The sequence below is a fragment of the Panthera tigris genome, chromosome D1 (assembly GCF_018350195.1).
Source record: "Panthera tigris isolate Pti1 chromosome D1, P.tigris_Pti1_mat1.1, whole genome shotgun sequence".
NCBI classification, from domain to species: domain Eukaryota; kingdom Metazoa; phylum Chordata; class Mammalia; order Carnivora; family Felidae; genus Panthera; species Panthera tigris.
The window spans coordinates 86,604,686-86,623,232 of NC_056669.1; the positions used below are offsets into that span (position 1 = coordinate 86,604,686).

Consider the following 18,547-nt stretch of genomic DNA (forward strand, 5'->3'; position numbering starts at 1 on the left):
ACTGGAATTACGGCATCTCGAAAGGCCTGTAAAATCCTGCTTCCTCATTTTAATCCTTTCTTCGGGTGGGTGGGTGGGGGTTAGGATCTTTTTTTAACTGTGTATTTTTGTCAAAGCGGGCCTAGTGCGAGGTTCAGAACGGCAGAGGGGGCGCTGACGGATGCTGCGGCGGCGGCGGGCGGGCGGGCTGGCGGGAGGGAGCCCCGGGTCCGGTCTACGCCGGCCGCCAGGCGGGCTCGGAGCTACAAGGGCGCGGCTGCGGGCGGGCCCCGGGGAGGGGCTTCGCGGAGGCGCCGGGGCCGGAGGCTAGCGGGGCCGCCCGGGCTCGGCGCGCAGCGCGGCCCGGCGGGCGGTGGCGCTGCGGAGGCGGCGGCCGAGGCCGGCGGGCGCGGAGGAGGGGCCCGAGACTGGGGCGGCCAGCGGCAGCTGCCTCCGTGACGACTGTCGGCAGCGCGGCGGCCTGAGGAGACCGAGCCGCGGGCCCCGGCGTCGCCGCGTCTCCTGGCTGTCTCCTTCTCCTCCTCTCGCGGCAGGGGCGTCAGGAATGGGCCCCCGCCGCCGCGGGCCCCGCACCCCGCGCCGCCCGTAGGCCCCAGCAGTCGGAGGCCGGCCGGCCGGCCTCTCGCCACCCCTCGCCCCAGCCCTGCGGTCCCCACCCCAAATCCCCGGGAAGGAAGATGAGGGAGACGGGCCCGGCGCTCAGCAGCCAGAGCAGCAGTAGCAGCAGCAGCGGTCGGGGGAGGGTGTTTCGCCGTTTCCTCTCAGCCGCCAGGACAAGATGGCAGCGGCCGCGGAGAGGGGCTGAGCCCGGGCTGGGTGGTGCCGCCTGCTGAAGCGCCTGGCTCCCTGTCCCCGGCACGGCCCCGCACCCCACCCCGGACATGCTCAGGGCTGCGGCCGCCCGAAGAGGGGAGAGCGCAGGCCTCTAGGAAGGTAAGGGAACAGGGCGAGGGGCGCCCCCACCCCAGGGTGGGGGGAGCAGCTCCTCTCGCGGGGCCTCCGGGCCCCCGGCTGGACTCCGGCCGGGCCCTACACCGCTGCAGAGGCCCGCAGCCGTCGCGCGCCCTGCATCCCCGACCGCCTCCCCTGCGCTCCGGTGCTCTGCGTTTCCGCCCCGGCCCCCGCCGAGCGGCGAGTCCGGGGGCCGCCTGGGGCTCGAGGCCGCCGGACGCGGGGGCCGCGCGTGCCTGGTGCGCGCGGTGGCGCAGCCTCCGGGAAGCCGCGCCGGGGCCGGGCTGGGCGGCCCCGGCCTTTCCTCTGCCAGGGTTGCGCAACCGCTCTTCCCAGCAACCGAAGTTTTGTTTAGTCCCACAGGGGGCCTCTTTCCCCACCGCAACCCTAGGCCGTAACTACGGAGACCTCTTGTCTTTCATCAAGGGGAACAAACACAAACACGCGCACGCACGCACGCAACTTGAGCGCCCCAGCCGATGGCTGCGTCCCTGGCTTTGTGGCCCAGTCACCAGCGTCGCCGAGCGGCCGGTTTAGAGGGTGTCAACTCAGGAGACGTGAGTGCGTGTGATTGTTGGGGAGGAGAAATGTGACCCGCCGCTCCGCGTCCCCTGCCGCGGCCGGAGGAAGGCGTGGCGGCCGCGCGACGGGGCTGTTGCCGGCTTCTCTCGTTACGGTGGCGGCCGCCCGCTTCCCTTCGCGAACTCGCGGAAAGACTTCGGATGGGAATGTCTGTTTTCCTGTCGGAAGAGAGACGGCTGTTTTAAAATGGTATGTGGCTCTCAGCTAAGCCTGTTGCCCAATCTTATCTCGGCTTGAGGAATTGCGCGAAAGGGTGTGTGCGTAAATTACCTTGGACCTGTTACAGAGTAGTCATAACACGTTCAGTCCTTGAACTGTGTTTTCACAACCTCTTGCTGCCCTGTTAGAATTGATTTTTCCACCTGTCAGGTCGCTGCTTCTAATTATAAGGAGCTTCTATTAGCAAGAGTGAAGTTTTTCAGATTATCGGTCCAGTTTACAAGGAAAGCTCGTGGTTGGTTCTATTGTCGACTTTGTTAGATTGTCTCCCTGGTACTGGGCCGGGAAAGTTAGCTGGTTCACCAGCCTGGGGTTGCTTGTGCTTCTGTGTACCTTCTAGTAGTTTGGAGATCGGTTGATTCTCCCCCGCCTCCCCCGTCCCTCCCGTTTTAGGTATTTGCTTGGAAGTACTTCTGTGGCGTGGAATTACTTAATGTTCACATCATTTCACTTTATTTCAAAGTTTTAATTTCTTGGTGCCTTAATTTTTAAGAGGTACCCCTTTTGATAAAATTTTTGATGAAAACTTTTGAGCTGGATCGGTGGGCTTGGTTACCCAGCTAAAACATTTTAATCCTACATTCTCATTTAATTTTTCAGAAGCTGGGCAGGCCTCACCATATGTTTGATAAGTCTAGATTCTGCTTATGTTTGCAAGTGCAGTGCTAATTTTATACAGTGAGCCATGATAAGGTTTTGATAGGTCATGATTAAACTTAGTATTTAAGTAAACAAAATAAGGCTGACCTTTAAAAAGTAGTTTTTATAGTTTTATTGGTTACATGCCACTGAACAGTAATTGAAGTGTAACCAACCAAATAAAGTACCTTTTAAAATAAGGTTTTCTTGGTATATTTATGGGCCCATTCATAAAGTGTAGACAACTCTTATTTACAAAATATAATGCTCAACCTGTTTGAGGTTTATTTTTCTTTTATTTTTGAAACTACTTGCTTTTAATTTGTGTTAAGGTGGAGGGGTGCTGAAATATTTTAGAATTTGGACATTTCATTGCGGGGTTTTGTTTTTTTTTTTTTTTTTTTTTTTTGCACTTATCATAAAATTAAATCATTTAATTTGGACCTGAATTTTTTTTTTTTTTTCTACTTTAGGGAATATATTTTCTAAAAAAGACTTTTTTTTTTTTTTTTTTTGTGGAGAGCCTTAGATTAAAACTATGTTTTAAAAAGGTAAGATGAGCTTGAAATCTAGAACAGAACCAGTCATTAAATGTTTCAAATTTATATTTGGACATTGCTGACTACAGTAGCTAAACACATATTAGGCAAGCAGATCATAACATGGTGAGCCAGTCTTAGTTTATTGTCATAATACCTTTTCCATTGAACTAGTCATTATCTTGCTTATAAACCAGTCATTGGCTTCTGGGCATGGAGTTTTAGAGTCACATAAAAGTGGACAGTTTTTATGAGATAATTCTTCTTGTAAACATGCTTGAAAAGAAGCTTCAGATCATACTGTTTTAATTTTTTGGATGTCCTGTCATGGAGCACCATAAAATAAGGTGCAAATTACAGAGGTTAGGCTGCTGTAGCCAGTATGGCAGGGCACTTAAGTATTTGTTTATTGCAAAATTTTGAAAGCCTTTTTTCCCCCCCCTTGCAACTTAAAATAGCAACAGCTGTCAAATGAGCTTTTTGATTGAGCTTTTGTTTTAAATATTTGATAAATGAACACTGAAGGTATGTATAGGTAGGGGAAAAATATAAATTTCAGAATGCTGAAAAACTGTTTCCTAAACCTGTTTCACATGCATTGAATGGAATACTGGGTTGCATGTTATTTTCCATTTGAGTGTTAGAATGACTTATTTTGGTAACTTGAAGTTAGATTTCTATGTTCTCTGCGGCAGTTCGCCGAAGGTGGTCATATGGTACGTTAGAATTGTGTCATTGGTAGTTAAAAGGCATGAATAATGTAGTTTCCATTGCATTCCATTTATGTTTGAGTTTAGAGATAAAGATGTCTTTGCAATATTTGGATTTAAGTGTGTTCTAAAGAACTTTAAAGTTTTCGGTATTTAAAATATCCCTCCAGAGTTATTCTTGTCTCTCAACTATTAGAGGACACAGAGTAACTTGCTATATGATTATATTGTTGCTGCCAAAAGAAATGTTCATGTAAAAATTTCTGGGTTTGCTGCTGTCCTAATTTTCTAATGTCTGAAGTTGAGACTTAAAGTGTGGTATGTTTAACTTGGAAGTTATTTGTGAGACAAACTGCTAGAATTTCGTTAACGTGGAGGAGTCTGTCAGTAAGTTTTATTACTTTTTAAAGGTGTCCCTGACCCACACCCCGCTCAGACAACTTGCTGAAAACTTTGTTTAGGTAGTCCTTTCTATATAATACAAATGTAAGTCTAAAGGAATTATTTTAAATGTCGTTACTAGTTCTGGGTCCAGCTGCTTAAAAAACAACTTGATTAGTATCTTCAAGCACTTAACAGAAGTTGAATAGGGATCCATGTTTGGAGTGGAAGTTTTGAATCCATGTCGATTTTCAGGGTAGCCAGAGGACTTATGTGGCTGACCTAAGGAAATACAGCCTATTTTTTTGGTTGAATTAAGAGTGATTTGGGGAAGGAAAAAAAAAAAGTGATTTGGAGAGAAACGATATTAGTATGCTGCTTCTGTAGCTTTGTCATAACTGTTTTTTTGGATCTTATCTTAATCACTGTTAGGACCAAGCTAGAATAGATATTTGGAAGGTATGTGTTACAAATTTTACCTAAATGTTTGTCATATTAGACCTTGACCTATTTGGCAGATCAGGCTGCTCTCCTCTGTTGATACTTGGGCCATATGTCATTACACAAAAGGCAACATATTGTCTGGATTCTGAGCACACATTGTTATGCCGGGGAGCTGGAGGCTCTTAGGACTTGGGTTTGTGTGGAAATTAAAAAAAAAAATAACTGGTCGAGTATTGGAAATACTGTATTTTTAGGGTGGTATTTGTGGTTTGATGACAGTTAAGTCAGTAAACTGATTTATTTTATCTTTTGTATTTTGTATTGAATGCCAAGTTTGTACTTTAGAAAGCTATCTTTTTCCAACAGAAAATCTTTGAACTGAAACAAGCCAAGGACACTATGTTTTACCTTCAGTGTATTTTGTTACTTTGACCCAAACAATATCTTCAGTTTTCTAAGACAGAATCTTTCCTTGCTGGGGAAGAGTGAATGGGAGGGAAGGTAGTGGGCAGGTAAGGTAGGGGAAGCTGGGCCCTAGTTGGAGGAAGAGGCTCATTTAATTAAATTTCTGAAACTTAGAAATCTGTTTTGACTTAAATGTTCAAGTTGCTAGAGATCAGAGTTCACTTAGTTATGAAATCAGTGAAATATGGGGTAGCTTGGGGGAAAGATTAGGAATATACGGTGGCACCTGTTAAAAGATCGGATTTATGAAATAATACCTGTTTATCATCCTTGACTGGTTTTTAAAACCCACTCCCTACCCTTACCTTCCTTTCTTTTTGTCTTTTGTCATTTCAATCCAAAGGACTTTGCTTAATGTAGAATTTAGGAAAGATAAACGTTCTGTACAGTTACAAAAATTTTACATTATATGCCTAATTTGAAACCAGAAGTGTGAAGAGCATAGAACATATTAATTGCTATTAAAATGAGTTTGATTTATAGGAATAACCTTTTTTTTTTTTTTTTAGTTTTTAGAGATACTTGAAAATAAAACTAAGGTGCATATAATAAATGAATGGAGGTTTTTCAAGTTGAATTAAAACCCGACTTCTCTGCTGTCACTCAGTCCATGTTTACTTTCTGAGATTAACATCTCTTCTTTTAAAGATTAGATTTCCAGATGTACTTTTCATTTTTTTTTTTTTTGTTGTTGCAGTGTCTTTTTTTTTCCCTTAAAAAGATCATACCTAAAAGAAATGGAGATTTAGAGAAGAATAATAAAGAGAAATACAGTAGTTTGTACCTTTGAGCTGTACTTTAGGTAAGGATCGAAATTGTGAAAGGCTAATTCTTGGTCACATTGTAAATAAAGGATTGTCAGTGGTAGTCAGATAATTTTTTTATTTTTTTTTATTTTACGTAATCATTCATGCTGGAGCATCTTTTCTAATTTGAAAAAAATGTTTAGATTTGATAGATTTTTGAAGTAATTAGATGAACAGAATGAGTCATTACCTCCACCTTTAGAATTGTGTAGTTTTTATAAATTACATTTGATTGCATATGGCTTACCAAGAACGTTGCCTTTAAAATTTGATAGAAACTATAAAACTTGGCTGCATATGACTAGCCAGTTACTGTTTACCATGGTTTGACTTATGATTTCTTGACTTTACTATGGTGTAAACACATGTGTATACACATTTGTGTACTTGGAATTTTGAATTTTGATCTTTTTCCAAGCTAGCAACATGGGGTCTGATACTCTTCCTGTAATGCTGGGCAGAGGCAGTCACAGCTCCCAGACAGCTGACAATCATGAGGGTCAACAGTGATATACTTAAAACCATTCTGTACCACGACAACTATTCTGTTTTTCACTTTCACTATTCAGTACATTACTTGAGATATTCAACACTTTATTATAAAATAGGCTTTGTGTTAGATGATTTTGCCCAAGTGTAGGCTAATGTGTTTGAGTATGTTTAAGGTGGACGAGGCTAAGCTATGATGTTTGGTAGGTTAGGTGTATTAAATGCATTTTCTACTTGGTATTTTCAGTTTATGATGGGTTTATCGGGATGTGATCCTGTTTTAAGTTGGAGATCTGTATTCCATTTTAGAAATTGAAAAATAAAAGCATATGACTTACTAAAAATGTTTATGTTAATGTCAGTTCTTTAGCTTCCCTCTACTTTGTTGTGTATTATTCATAAATTAAATACAGTATCTTAGCATTTTTTAAAAATATGAAATAGTAAGCTTTGAAACATTTGCAGAAAAAACTTGGTTAGAAAATGTTTCATACCCTGTAAAGTGGTTATTTAAAGGGCTTAAAGATATCATTTGCGTATATTTTGACTGAGTGCTATCTGTTTAATAATACAACAAGAGCCTTGTAGGTTTGGTAAACTATACGACTTTAGATATATAATGTACAGTTTTAAATAGTTAATAAGTTAGATAGAGTGATAACATATTGAAAATTGAACCTGACTTTCTAGAGACATTTCTTCTAAGGTATGATTTAAATTAATACTTTGGAGGGCTTTAAATATGTAATTTGTGATAACTTATATTAAGATTAAATAGCATAAAGTGGCAAAATCATAATGAAAAGTGCTGGTTATGTGCTATATAGTTTATAGCTATGATGTTACATTTCACTACCTTCTCAAATCCATGTTTTGGACCAATTCGTAATCAGTTTCAGTGGAGGCAGTACAAGTATCTCTGCAATATATTAACTGTAGTTTTGTGTTTTAAGTTAGATAAGAATAGTATTGGGTTCAAAAATATTAGGTTTTTAATCTGGTTACTATGCTTAAAATATTTTTTTGTAGCTGGATCACAGATACCACAAATAAATGAAATTTTGTGTCAGGTAAAACAGTGATAAAATATGTGAGTGAAAACTGTTTTATCTGGTATATATTTGCGTGTCCACTAAGTGCAGGATACTGTGCTATGAATGAAGAGAGGGAGACATGGTTCCTGCTTTGAGCAAATAGTAGGTGAAATTAGCCTACTACCGTACATGTTCTTTTAGTATGTATGTGAGCTGGAGAACACTGCCTGAGAAAAATGATACACGTATAGCATGTTCAAGTTTTTTTTTTTTTAAGACTGTTTATTTAATAAATAAATGATATTTAAAATGATCAGGAATGGTTTAGCTTCTGAAAGTTGCATATTAATACTTGCCATCCTTGTAGTGTTGAAAGCTGAAAAAGTCACTTGAACATATGAAAAAGATTCTATGAATTTAATTTTTGTTACAAGCTTTTCTGTCAAGTCTAACAAGTTTAGTAGTCTCACGGTTTTATAGAAATAGGTTGTATGTTAATTTAAATCAAGTGGAAATTCATATTTCTTAGATATGGTTAATTCAGTTCTCTTTTTCTCATGGTTTTTCCTTTTGGACATGCACAGTTCTTGCATTGCTTGAGAAAATTCTAATAGGTTTGCTTTGCTAACTGTATTTTTACCTTCTAAATTTGGAATGCAGAGTTCTCCAAACCTCATTCCTATGCCAACTGGAAAGAAAATAGAAGGTGAAAACCAGGGTATAGATAGAATTCCATTTTAAGGTACTTTTAAGAATATTGAAGTTGCTAGTTGTAACTTATTTGAAGTCACTATGCAGAAGGGGTATTACTTGTTCTTAATTTATGTAAATCAAAAGTATATATAACTTGGGGTCCTTGAAGCCAAGTCATGCAAAAAGGACAAGTATTTTATTACATTGCCCCATTATAATTGTATATGATATAGTCTTAATGAAATTTGACAATTTTGTGCGATCTTGATATTTTATACCTGTGAATTTAAAATTGAACTCTGTGTGGAAACTCACTTAGGTTGTTAGGGACTATAACATAATTGGTTTGCCAATACTTTTGAGTAGAAAACAGTTGGAATGTTTGCCTTCTGAGTTGCCCTAAGCCCAGTGTGGCATTTCTGAAAGTATATCCAGTTGCTACTCTGTTACTTGTGAAATCTCTCTTAAGTATCTCACATCTGAGGGTATATCTAGCTTGAAACTGTTTCTCATAATCTGACTGGAAGAAAATGCCTCAATTTATAACTTAGGAGGTAACCTAATACATTACATTTTGGGAAATTTTTACATTTCAAAATATGAAATAGTATCTGAACTGTTTCTTCAGGTCAGAGACCATGTCTTAAAAGTTTTTATATCCCTTAAACTGCATAATAGACATTGGGGAATCAAACATATAATTATTATAAAAGTAATCAAATACAGGCATGTGCTGCTTTACCTATATCCTTTAATCAAGGGTAGCATCTTTACTGAACAGCTTTACAGGTACCTGCCCACACACTTTGCTTCTCAAAACCCTACTCTACCCCTCACTTCTTTTTTTTTTTTTTTTAATTTTAAAAAATATTTAATTTTGAGACACACACACACACACACACACACACACACACACACACACAGTGACCAGGGGAGGGGCAGAGAGAGAGGGAGACACAGAATCTGAAGCAGGCTCCAGGCTCCGAGCTGTCGGCACAGAGCCTGACATGGGGCTCCAACCCACAAACCTCCAAATCATGACCTGAGCTGAAGTTGGATGCTTAACTGACTGAGCACCCAGGTGCCCCAACCCCTCACTTCTTTAATTCTAGCAGATGAGTCTATTTCCTGCATAGAGGTCAATAGGTATGAACTTCCTCCAGATTTCCAACCCTCTACCTCTGGATATAACTTCTACTAGTACACCCTATAGATTTTCACCACTCTCTGAAGGACTGAAACATCTGCTTCCCTCCAAGATTCCTGCCTGTTGTCTATTGTGGATTTCATCTGGAAATGTTTTTTTTCAGCATCTTGAGCCTGTCCAATAACTTCAAGCCTCCTCTTCCCCCCTTTCTTGGGCCTTTTTTCTTCAGCCTTTAAAAATGTTCAGATATCTGAGATCTTTTTTTTTTTTAATGTTTTATTTATTTATTTTGGGGAAGGGGGCAGAGAAAGAGGGAGAGAGAGAATCCCAAGCAGCCTCTGAGCTGTCAATGCAGAGCCCGACGTGAGGGCTTGATTTCACGAACTGTGAGATCAAAACCTGAGCTGACATTAAGAGTTGGATGCTCAGCCGACTGGGCCACCCAGGCATCTCTCAGATACCTGAGATCTAAAGCAGCCATCTTTTATTTTGCACTTTTTTTTTTTTAAGTTTACTTATTTATTTTGAAAGAAAGAACGGGTGGGGGAGTGGCATAGAGAGAGGGAGGACAGAGGATCAGAAGCGGTTTCTGCACTGACAGCAGATAGCCCGATGAGGGGCTCAAACTCATGAACTGCAAGATCATGACTTGACCCCAAGTCAGACACTTAACCAACTGAGCCACCCAGGTGCCCCATAAAGCAGCCATCTTTCAATTGTGCCTCCTCAGATGTGGACCTGGCTTCCTTTTTATTTCTTCCAGACTTCTTAAATGTGTACTTTACCCTCTGTTTGCTTTTGTATTCACTTCTTAGCCCTGGGCAGTATAGTTCTGTCCATGCCACTCTAGTGAAATTACTTCTGCTAAGCTCTCCACTAGTTTCTTTTATTCACAATCTATGTATTCCTCCAGGTGATTGCATCCATAGTATATCCTACTTAATTCCGAGCTTTCAGCTCATCTTTTGAACTAGTGAGGTCCATATTTCCCCCCACAGCTAGCTCAGATTGAATTATCTTATTTCAAAATTTGTTTCTTTTTCTGTATTTCCTCTTTGTTATCTTCACTCATTTCTATTGCAGTTTATGTTGAAACTTTAAATCTTAAAATATTTATTTCTGGTGGATACATTAAAAAAACCTAACAAAATCTGCACATTGTAAAACAAAATTTAGTAGTAGTTATCAAGTTTCCTTTTTGGAAATCCATACTAAGAAAATTGGGAATGTAAAAAAACTATATGAAAATATTCATCACAACTTTATATAATATAGTGAACAAATTGGGAAGAAAAGCAGTTCAACAAATTATAGTATGCACACATGGCAGAATATTATGCTGCTATTCAAAATATCCTAGATAGAACAAATTGGCATACCAAGTTATACATGTACCATGATTGGAAACATATGATAAAACATACCCTGGAATGACTAGAAGGAAATAGGTTCGTTTTACTGAATATTTTGTAATTTGTAGTAACTGAATAATTTAAAAATGATTTTTATACAGAAATTTCACCTCTTCCTGGAGTGAACAGTGTGTATGTTTTCATGATTTTAAGGCAAAATATATTAAATTTCATGTATTAGTCTTGTCTACCCATATTCTAGCAGTCTTATTCCAGGTAATGGTAATGGTGTACTGATCGTTTTTACCCTTTCAATTTGCAGGGTCTCTATGAACCAATAACATTTTTTAGATGTTTTTTTATTTACTTTGAGAGAGCGAGAGAGCGCTTGCACAGGTGTGTGCATACATGGGCTGGGGAGGGGCAGAGATAGGGAGAGAGAGAACCCCAAGCAAGCTCCACGCTATCAGCACAGAAAGGCAGAGCCTGACATGGGGCTCCATTTCATGGCTGTGAGATCATGACCTGAGCCAAATCAAGAGTCGGTCGCTTAACCTACTGAGCCACTCTTGGCACCCCTTAAGTTTTAACATTGTTATAAAATAACTGTTTTGGCAAATTCATCATGTATAGTTGATATGTGATCATTACTTTTATGTTTGAGATTCTATCTAACTTCTTATGCAAAAGCCTGAAAAATGATACAAAGTCACTTTTGGCCAGTAAGAGATTTATAGTTATTATCTAAAAATAAATTTCTCATCGTAAACTGTTAACTGTTGTGTGGCCGTTTTTAGTCATGATTTAACATACTTTTTCTTTATTTTATCCCATGATATCAATAGTTGGCCTTAATTTTGAACTTAAAATGTGTTAGCTGTCACTTACTTAGGCATCTTCAAATGGAATTAAAGTTTTGTAATCACCTTTTTTATCTTTCTAATATGTTGATGGCATTTAAAAAGTTTCTTCAGCTAGATCTGAATATATTTTTCTTATATTTGTAATTCCGATACATAAATTTTGTAATATCATGTATGGTAGTGTGGCTTTTTACACTAATGTGAAAAATTTTTTTTTCAGTGTTTATGTGGGGCTTGTAGTAGACAAATATTTTTGTTAATTCCATATAAATCTACAGTTTCAGTGCAAAGCTTATTACAAGCAACCTGATAATGTGTCATTTTATTTATTTTTAGTTTATTTTTAATTTTTTAAATGTTTTTATTTTTGAAAGAGAGAGACAGACACAGTAAGTGTGGGGGAGGGGCAGAGAGAGAGGGAGACACAGAATCTGAAGCAGGCTCCAGGCTCTGAGCTGTCAGCACAGAGCCTGACGTGGGGCTCAAACCCATGAACTGCAAGATCATGACCTGAGCCGCAGTCGGATGCTTAACCAACTGAGCCACCCAGGCGCCCCTATTTTTTATTTTTTTTGATTGTGCACCTGTTCGAGCAGAGAGTGGGGAGGAAGAGAGAGGGGAGAGAGGATCCTAAGCAGGCTCTGTAGTATCAGCAGAGTCTGATGTGGGGCTTGAAACCATGAACCATGAGATCATGACCTTACCTGGAGTTGGATACTTACCCAACTGAGCTCCCTAGCCCGTACCCCCCACCCCCTGCCAATTTTATTTTTAGGAATCTCTGTGCTCAATATAGGGCTCGAACTCAAAACCCTGAGATCAAGAGTCACATGCTTTACCAACTGAGCCAGCCACGTGCCCCAGCAGTGTGTGTGTCATTTAAAAAAGTTAATGATTAGAGTTAGAACCAAACATAAGCAGTTCTAATAGATTTCTAAGAATTCAGTGTCCTTTCTTTGAGAGTACTCTTTTGAGCAGCAGCTTGTTTTCTTTCCTCCTTAGGTCTTTATGAATTTACATTGTTCTTTAGTTTCTTTCTGAGGTTCTTGGGGAGACTTGTTATAAATCTCTGCCTTGTCCCCTTCCTCACATTTGTCATGAGAATGAAGAGGTATTTATTTTTCTTAACATATTTTCATTTCTGTTCCTTCTATTGTTTCTGATGAGATACCATAGTTTCCTGAAGCACAGGATTTCCTGAAGCCATTGTGAGACACCCCAGTTCACAAGATATATATGACAGTTAAAATTTGAAACTTAAAAAATAGTGTTTCCATATTAGAAAGGTTTTGAAGGTACTTCACAAAATTTCTAAAAAAGGACATATAAAGTGGCATATCGGGCCATTAAAATATGAGTACGGAGAGAACATAATTGTAGGGAAAAAAACCTAACAACTTTGAATTTAGGAGTGTAGGTCACCTTAGGGCCATGTAGGATCTTAAAGGAATATGGAAAGAACAAGTAGTTGACTTTTTTGTCCCAGTTTATTGTTTCAAGCCCTAAAACGTTCATAAATATTTTTCAAAACTAAAAGTACTATAATCAAGCTTATGCTGCTGTAAATATTTGTCTTTTCAGCTTTTACAAATACAAAACTGTTTTTTGTGTGGGTGGTGGGGGGAGCAGCTACAATTCTCTCTTCACGGGTGTTTCGATTTTAATTCTTGTGATATATGTTACTCTGGAGTGATAGTTCTCTTTCAGTTATGAGTACAAAATGAAAATGTCAAAGTTGTTTATTTAGGATAGCCTGTAATTTTGAGAAGTTTTGTAGAACAGGTCCTCTGATTCTATAAATGTTCATTTAGAACTTTGAATCATCATTTCTTACAAAAATTTTATCACCTGAATTTTTCCTTTATAATGCTTTGTCAGCAGTGGACATTTGATCAAATTATTAATCTAGGATTCAGCTTCCTCTGTTGATTTGAGTTGTTTTAGAGATACATTAGGTTAGGAGGTATTCTGGTAAGGATCATTGGACTTTTGTTTTTTTTAGTCTTTAATATTTCATACTCCTCTTTGCCTAAAAGTTAGTTACATAGATTTTTTTTCTTTTTTATACAAAACATAAAATTTTGTGGTAGTTCTTTTGGACAGATTTCCTATAAAATATAAAGGGGGCACTTGGGTGGTTCATTCAGTTAAGCATCTGACTTCAGCTCAGGTCATGGTCTCATGGTTCGTGGGTTCAAGCCCTGTGTCGGGTGCTGTGCTGACAGCCAGGAGCCTTGAGCCTGCTTCAGATTCTGTGTCTCCCTCTTTGTCTGTCCCTCCCCCGCTCGTGTTCTATCTCTCTCTTTCTCAAAATGAATAAACATTAAAAAAAAAATAATTCATTTGGCTTTCTATTGAGGGAGTTGTTCATAACCCAAAGTTATAGAGCTGTTTACTTTTTCTAGCAATCCATCATGCAGGTATTGATACATATTGAATGACCAATTTGAATAAAAGTTTTCAGGGTGCCTGGGTGGCTCAGTTGATTGAGTGTCAGCCTTTGGCTCAGGTCAGGGTCTCCCAGTTCGTGGGTTTGAGCCCTGCATCAGGGTGTATGCTGACAGTGCAGAGCCTGCTTTGGATTCTCTCCCTCTCTTTCTGCCCCTCCTCTGCTCACACCCTCTCAGTTAAAGAAAAAAAAAAAAAAAGAAATGTTAAAATAAAATAAATAAAAATTTTCTTTGTACTAAAGTTTTATAAACTAGATTTGCATTGTTAGTCTTAAAGTTTTCTTCAAGGAAGGGAGTGCTTCAGGTGAACTTTTTATCTTTGGTCAATTTTTCTTTTTTTGAAAAAATTTTTAAATGTTTATTATTGACAGAGACAGAGCATGAGCATGGGAGGCACAGAGGGAGAGGAGGAGACACAGAATCCGAAGCAGGATCCAGGCTCTGAGCTGTCAGCACAGAGCCGGACGCGGGGCTTGAACTCACAAACCGTGAGATCATGACCTGAGCCAAAGTCTGACGCTTAACCGACTGAGCCACACAGGCGCCCCACTTTGGTCCATTTTTCTATCAGTATTTCATTTCTGTGTTTTTATGTTGTTTTATTTCTTAAAATTTAACTTAAAAAGTTTTTTTTAAAGTAAGTTTTATACCTAACGTGGGGCTTGAACTCAAGACCGCGAGATCAAGAGTCCCGTGCTCTGCTGACTGAACCAGCCAAGCACCTCCAGGGTCTGATTTTAGATAGCTTAAAAAAATCTAGAAAATTATATGCTTTAGTAAGCATTGTCCTTAAGTATTCTTTTAATTAACTCTTTTTCAGCTTTTCTAAAGTAAAGGTTGGGGGGGGGGCGTGTATTGCAGGGTGATTTCTAGCAGCTTTGAAATGTCCAACAGGTCATTTTCTGTTCCAAAAGTTGGAATGTTTTGCTAAGTCAGATGAAGCTTGTTATTTAACATGCTGATTTGTGTTATAGTCAACACATTCTCTAGATGCTTTGTTCACAATACTGCTGGAAAATACCCAAGACTTTAGTGTTTTCAGATAAATGTTTTGTAGGCACCTCAGATAGCAAGTTTATTTTATGAAGCTTTACATTAGGGGAAGTTCATTTATGTGAACATATTTCTTATGTGAAATGTTTTAGCGTAAGTAATTTCCTGGGCAGAATACTGGTAAAATAACCTGTTAATGATACAGGTATTTAAAATACTGATATTTATTAAATGACCAATGAAGAGAGTTAAACTCATTTACTATTCACATTGAACACTTAATTTCTGGTGTATTTATCTATTGTTTTCCAGTTGGACATGTTATTTTGTCTTTTATAAATACACTCTTTAAACAGTAATTGAGAAATGAAACCGTGTGACTAGAAACTACTTTTTATTGTCTGAATATTGCTAGTCAATGTGGTTCTATTTTCTAATTCCTATTGTAGAGCCTTGTATAGACTAGTACTAGGATTCTCTGTCTTTTCAAGAATAAGAAGCCCTTTTTGTCAAATTAATTGGAACACATAGTGAAATTCTACTTTTAGTCTCCATTGAAGAAATTACATAATGACCAAGAGCTCCAGAAACTACTGTGAATTAAGTAATACTTTTAAATGAAAAGATTTCTTCTCATTGCTTATGAATACTTTTTTTTTTTTTTTTTTTTTTTTTTTAATGTTGGCTGATGATCCCAGGGACTCATTGTGTATCTGATGATTCTAGATTTTAGGTGATCTGGGTCATGTCTAAAATACTCAAAAGTACATTCCCAAATGAGTAACCCTTGAAGAGCAGCCTTGTGCAAGAAAAACATTTATTTTATGCCTGTCATTCATATTCTTTTTTTTCTGTTTAACTTACCACTTAACAAAAATTCAGACCTACAAAAAAATTACAATAGTACAAAGAATTCTTACGTATCTTTCGCCTAGATTCTTCAGATATTAATATTTTATTCCATTTGTATTTACTTTTTTCTCTCTATCTGTATTTTTTCCTGAACTTTGTGAGTTGTAGTCATGATATCTCGTTACCCCTAATATATGTATATTTTTCGCCCCTAATGTTTTTCCTAAAAGCAAAGACTATTCATTTTTTTTTTAATGTTTATTTATTTTTTGAGAGAGAGTAGGGGAGGGACAAAGAGAGAGGGGGACATAGAATCCAAAGCTGGCTCCAGGTTCTGAGCTGTCAGCACAGAACCGGAAGCGGGGCTCAAACTCACAAGCTGTGAGATCATGACCTAAGCCAAAGTCAGATACTTAACCAACTGAGCCACCCAGGTGCCCCGACTATTCAGTTTTTATGTCTCTTTAGTTTTCTGTAATCTGAAAAGTTTCTTAGTCTTCGTGTTATTTTCTGACATCGACATTTTTGTAGAATGCTGCCAGTTATTTTGAAGAATGGCCCTGTTTGGATTTGTTTTCTTGTGCTTAGAAATATCATAGTATAATGTATTCCTCTTAGAACATTCATATCAGGAGGCACATGATAGGTGCCATTACTACAGATTTTCACATTGATCACTTAATTAAGGTGGCACCTGCTGATTTCTTTCCTTTGATTAGTATGTATGCCATCGAAGCTTTCCTTTGATTATTAGTATGCCATGGAAGCTGGCAGAAGATAGACTGTTCGGTCAGAGTTAAAGGACCTTCTTACTCATAGCAGTAGCAGTAGTCACTGTGTCAGTATTTGCCCTGCTTCCTCAACTGAATTCCCTACAGGGTGATGTGAACAGGGCAGCCAGGTAACTCCTGCACAAAAGCAGTTGCATTACAGGAGAGGAACTCTAGGCTTAGGAAACTTGAATCTTTCATAAGGGGCAGGAAGCCTGCCTGACATTTGACCAAGAGGGAGTCATTATCTTTATTATACTGAACATTAAGCAACCTGCCCTTTGCCCTGGAGGAAGACACTATACTATCTCTACCTTCCAGGGATGTTCAGGGATATAGAAATATCCTTTGAAAAGATACTCTGGAACATAGGCAGTGATGTTGCTTGCAAGACCAGGAGAAACATGAGAGACCACAGTGAATTGTCTCCCAACAGTAATATTCTGTTATCTTTAAAGCCTTCTCCCACTAGTTTTTGCATCTTTGCGTCTGTTGCATCTGTTGTTTCAATCAGTAATTATGATTGTTGCCAAATGGGGAATTTTATGAATTACTTTCCTCTCTTTCCTGACTTATTCCCGGGTTCTTCACTCCTGCCTCCTGGGGTGGGAACTTCCTAAGTAAACTACCTACTTGCAGGCCTTTCTTTAAGAATATACATTTAGGGGAATTGGGCTACATCACAAGGCACCTCAAAATCATCATGTCTAAAATCCAACTTTTTCTCTCAATTTTCTTGTGTTGTTTTTTTTTTTTTAATATTTTCTGTTATCACTTGGCTATCTTTTTTTTTTTAAATAAGTTTGTTTTATTTATTTGAGAGAGACAAAGACAGCGTGAGTGGGGGAGGGGCAGAGAGAGGGAGAGAGAAAATCCCAAGCAGGCTCTGTGCTGCTGGTGGAGGCTGATGTGGGTCTCAAACTCATGAAACCATGAGATCATGACCTGAGCCAAAATCAAGAGTGGGATGCTTAACCAACTGAGCCAACCAGGCACCCCGGCTATCAGTTTTTCAAGCCAGAAACATGGTTGTGTTCCTCCCCACTCCTCACTGAGCTTTGTAGTTCTTCCTCCTCGCTACCTATTGGTAATCCATACTCCGTTTCATTCCTTGGTACTGTCTTTGCTGGGACTCTGATCAGCTGTTATCTGGACTATTAAGTAGTCTTTCAACTGTTGTTTCCGTTGTTTGTTTCTGTCCACTTCATCCTTTAGAACTTTGCCTGAGTGATCTTTCTAAAATACAAATATGATTATGTCGCTTTTCTATTTAAAACCCTTTAGAGGCATCCCATCCCCTATAGCTCCTTAACAAGGAACACAAGGTTCTTCATGATCGGTGCTCTTTTTTTTTTATAGTTGTCTTTCTTCTCAAGGATCATTGTTTTCTCCAGCAACCTACTCCCCTGGCAAGTTATGTTCTAGTGTGGAGGTTAGTGAACTTTTTTAAAGGGCTAGATGGCAAATAGTTTAGTTTTTCAAGCTGTGTATGGTCTCTGCTACAAATTTTTTTTTTTTTCAAACAACCTTTAAAAAGTAAAAACCATTCTTACTACGTGGACCATACAAAACAGGCTGGGTTGGATTTGGCCAAGCATAATTTGTGGTCCTTTTCTCTAGCCAAGTAAAGCTAATATGTCATATTTTCATTAGTCTTTGACTTGGTATATGCTCTTGATTTCTATCTCATGGGATATTCTTTTCTACATAGGAGACTTCTTCCCATGATACTTCAAATTTTAGCTAATGTGGGAGTGGGGGGCGCCTGGGTGGCTCAGTTGATTAAGCATCCAACTCTTGATTTCTGCTCAGGTCATGAGATCACGGTTTGTGAGATCTGAGATTGAGCCCTGTGTCTGGCTCAGTGCTCACAGCCAGGAGCCTGCTTGGGATTCTTTCCCCCCAGCCCCCCACCTCTGTTCCTCCCCTGTTCTTGCTCTCACAATGTGTTTTCTCTTTCTCTCAAAATAAATAAATAAACTTAAAAAAATTAGTTCATAGGTTAATGTAGTGAATCCTTTTGTGCTCTTTCAGGGCATTCTTCAATCATTTCTATTTTCTTTGCTACCTGCATATCTTGTACATCTTAGGTCACTGCCCTTGTTAGTGACATAGTTATGTGGATACATGTGTTTCCCTTTTGCTAGAAGCAGCTCATCAATGAGAAA

The 18,547-nt window shown here is 39.3% G+C and overlaps 1 protein-coding gene across 6 annotated transcripts in view; it reads left to right on the top strand.

Moving 5' to 3' along the window:
• Positions 1-420: 420 nt before the first annotated feature.
• The window catches only part of HIPK3 (homeodomain interacting protein kinase 3), a 91,221-nt gene continuing 73,094 nt past the window's right edge, over positions 421-18,547 (top strand). For 3 of the 6 annotated variants that reach the window (XM_042959171.1, XM_042959174.1, XM_042959173.1), the window contains exon 1: positions 421-933. The gene's annotated coding sequence lies outside the window, so the exon portion shown is untranslated. The other 3 variants (XM_042959175.1, XM_042959172.1, XM_007082035.2) reach the window with 3 other exon arrangements.